Below are 3,763 nucleotides of genomic sequence, written 5' to 3'. Positions count from 1 at the left end.
GTGCAGTACGGTGTCGCCCCTTTTTTCTTGTCCAGTCAGGTGTGTCCCTTTAACAAAGTCCGTCAAATCAGGTGTGTTGTTTTAGAGTCGCCTTTCGTTGTGACACGCCCACTCGTCCACAGAGACCCCTACTTGGTGACATCACAGGCCGTGGGAATAGAAAACTTGACATTAATATACATGAAAAATACATTTACTTAGAGTAAATATGCCCCTGGGTGCATTTTTTGGTCCTAGGACTGTTTTTTTAAGAAGAACATACCCAAAGTTAAAAAATTCAATTTTGCATAATAGGTCACCTTTAAGATCTTTTAAGACCATTAGGAATGACATTTAAGACCAAACGGACACATTAACAGTAACATTCAAATGGTCCCAGAAATTTTAACATAAAAACCTTTCATTGCTATCAATTTAGCTAAAACAAGAGCACTAAATTATTTTTAAATGAAATGGTCATATCTATGAGACCTTCATATCACCTGCCGTGGACCACTTCCAACCGAGTGCAAAAATAAAGTCAAACCAAGTCTCATTGAAAATACACTTTATGAACTTCTTTGTTTTTTGGGCAGGTCAACAAGCCACGTATGCAGGGGTCTGTAGCAGCAAAGAGGTTGGAAACTTAGAAGTAAGCTTGTCATTTTTTGCCTGCAGTTATCACAGGATTTGTAGAACTGGTAGGAAACTTAGCGCTTCATGAAGACAGATCGCGTCAACCTCTGAATACTGTGCTTTACTCTGTTTATTTATGCAGCCAACACTTCTTGGGAATGATCAAAAGTAAAAAAGAAATTAAGATATGACAAATTAAGTTTAAGACCTTGTATGAAAATCTGGGTGCTTTTAATACTTTTTAGGCCTAAAATTTAGATTTTCAAATTTTAGACTTTTTAGGACCCTGCACGAACCCTGAAAAAAGCACAGTGTAAAGCAAACCACGCTAAACAAAACATAAATAAAAAGATAATAAATAAATTAAGTCTGCTTTTAATCCGGACTTAAACAAGTGGATCAAATAACTTTCCTGGTGTAACTACACCCATTTATACAGAATCAAGACATTTATTTATATGCTCCATCATTTTTAAAATCAGGTTTATATCATCTTCAAGWATAAACTGTAATCTTAATCTAAAGCAGGGTAGATTTAAACAGGTTGTTTTATTGTTTGTGCAAGAGATTTTGTTATTTCAGACCATGACAAATACATATTTTTCATGGTCTGAAAATGAAAATGGTCCGAAAAAGAGAAAATATCCAGTGAGTYGCAGTTCTGTGGTGCCTTGTTGATGCCAGAGGTCAGTGGAGAATGACCAGACTGGTTCAGTAACAGTAATTCAAATAACTTCTCATCACAACCAAGGTAGGCAGAAGAGCATCTCTGAATGCACAACATGTCAAACATTGAGGCAGATGGGCTACAGCAGCAGAAGACCACACCAGGTGTCACTCCTGTCAGCTAAGAACAGGAAACAATAGAAGACTGGAAACTGTTGCCTGGTCTGATGAGTCTRGATTTCTGCTGRYACATTCMYATGGTWGGGTCAGAATTTGGCATCAACAARGTGAAAGCATGGATCTATCCTGCCCTGTATCAACYGTTCAGGRTCKGGCTGGTGGTGGTGGTSCAATGGTGTGGAGGATGTTTTCCTGGCACACTTCATACTWACAGCATCGTGTCAARGCCACAGCCTACCTGAGRATTGRTGCTGACCATGRCCATCCCTTTATGACRACAGTGTACCCATCTTCTGATGGCTACRTCCAGCAGGATAACAAACCATTTCATAAAGCARGAATCATCTCAGACTGGTATGTTGAACACTACAATGAGTTCACTGTACTCAAATGGRCTCCACAGTCACGATGATCTCAATCCAATAGACCTTTGGGWTGTGGRGGAACGYGAGATTRACATCATGGATGTGCAGCRGACAAATCTGCGGCAACTGRGTGATGCCATCATGTWAATATGGACCAAAATCTCTGAGGAATGTTTCCAGRARCTTGTTGAATCTATYCCATGAAAGATTAAGGCAGTTCTGAAGGGAAAAGATGGTACAACCCAGTACTAGCAAGGTGTACCTAATAAGTGGCCAGTGAGTGTATATCAGGCAGGGCCCTCAGGTTGTGAACCACAATTTTAAATGATAGCTGTAAAAAGCAGAAATTAAAACATTTARTGAGAACAAAAATATATTATTAAGACTTTGAATTCTATTTTTTTACCATCCCATTGAAGCATGTTCTCAATACTCTGCCACAACGATAAACTACTGACCTCGCTATAAAAGTTTTCAAAACCATWGAGGATTTAGTAGCATAATGAGGAGCCTGTAGTATCCTTATTACAAAGATCATTCACATTCTGAATTTTTTATATTGTCAGGGTTGACAACATGCAAGAAGTGACCTTCATWTTTTATGCTTTTTTGTATTAAACAACACAAATAATGAAACATGTTTTACCTTTAACACAAAACATTTTAGTTTTTGCTCTTCCAAAAAAGAGATTTGAAGTTTGAATGTGGCACTTTTAAAATCAGTTTCTCATTTTGTCTACATTGAATTGTCCTTGTTTTGTTTTAGGAGAAGACTTTTATTCTTGACAAGATGGCTGTTTGTGTATTTTGTTTAATGCAACGCTTTTGTATTTTCTGTATCTTTTTTCTCTGTTTTTTCAAATGCAAAACTGTCTACCTTTATGCTTTTCAAACTTTCTACTGTTTCTGCCTTTTGCGTCTCTTATACTTTCAGCAGTCATTCAGTACTCAGYATTCACAATGCATTTTATTCAGCAAATGCAAATTTCTCTACTTTGTTTATTTGCATTTATTTACTCTAGAAGCTGGTTTTCTATCACTGCCTCTTAATTAAACCACAACTGACTTCAAACAGCTGATGGAAAGAAGCCTGATATTCATGACACTGTTGCATGATCACAGTACCTGAAGGAGACTAATTGTACAATTTAAATTCTAACATCTAAGTTGCCCCAAAATATACAATCATTGAGTTTAAGTAGCTTCATTTTTTCCAGTACTTTGCTTTTGTTGTTCACTTGCTGTTGGTACTATTATGGTTACATCTTCACAGCTATGTGGTTTTTTCTCTCTCAGTTTCTCTCATCTCAGATGTTTCCTTGAGACATAAATATGGAAACGTCCAGTATTACCAATAATTCCCTGTGTTTTTACCAGAAGATATTTTGTTTTCAAGCAGAAATGTTTAAGAAAATGTTCTGACATCCTCACAGTGTTTTCTRTGTTTCATTACATCCAGCTTGTATTTCCAAGAGTGGAAGTGTGTTGATGGCAATCCAGATTGGACAAATCAAACATGTGGATCCAATCCAAGCCTCACAGGTGTGTTGTCAGTGCAGTAAAAGCTATCACACCTGACTGTGTGAAGTCCAGGGGCGGACTGGCCATTGGGAGTACCGGGACTTTTCCTGGTGGGCCGGTGCATCACTGGGCCTGCGGAGGCAGCGAGGAAAAAAAGTTGTGTAGCTGCGTTCAATACCAATAGATTGTGATAATGCACCAATTTATTGTTTACCAACCACAAACAAAGACTGAAGAAGAATAAAAGTTTGCTGAAGAAGAAGTAAGAAGAAGAAAACAAATAATAAAAATAAGAAGAGCAAAAATGGAGAATAAACTTAAGGGAGGAAAACAAAAATAGAGAGAAAAGAAAAAAGCATCTACAAGCAAATTCAGCCGTGTCAATTTATTTATTTATTGATTGATTGATTGATTGA

The sequence above is a fragment of the Austrofundulus limnaeus genome, unplaced genomic scaffold (assembly GCF_001266775.1).
Source record: "Austrofundulus limnaeus strain Quisiro unplaced genomic scaffold, Austrofundulus_limnaeus-1.0 Scaffold279, whole genome shotgun sequence".
NCBI classification, from domain to species: Eukaryota; Metazoa; Chordata; class Actinopteri; order Cyprinodontiformes; family Rivulidae; genus Austrofundulus; species Austrofundulus limnaeus.
The sequence above is the reverse complement of the archived record's forward strand: the minus strand, read 5'-3'. Positions refer to the sequence as shown.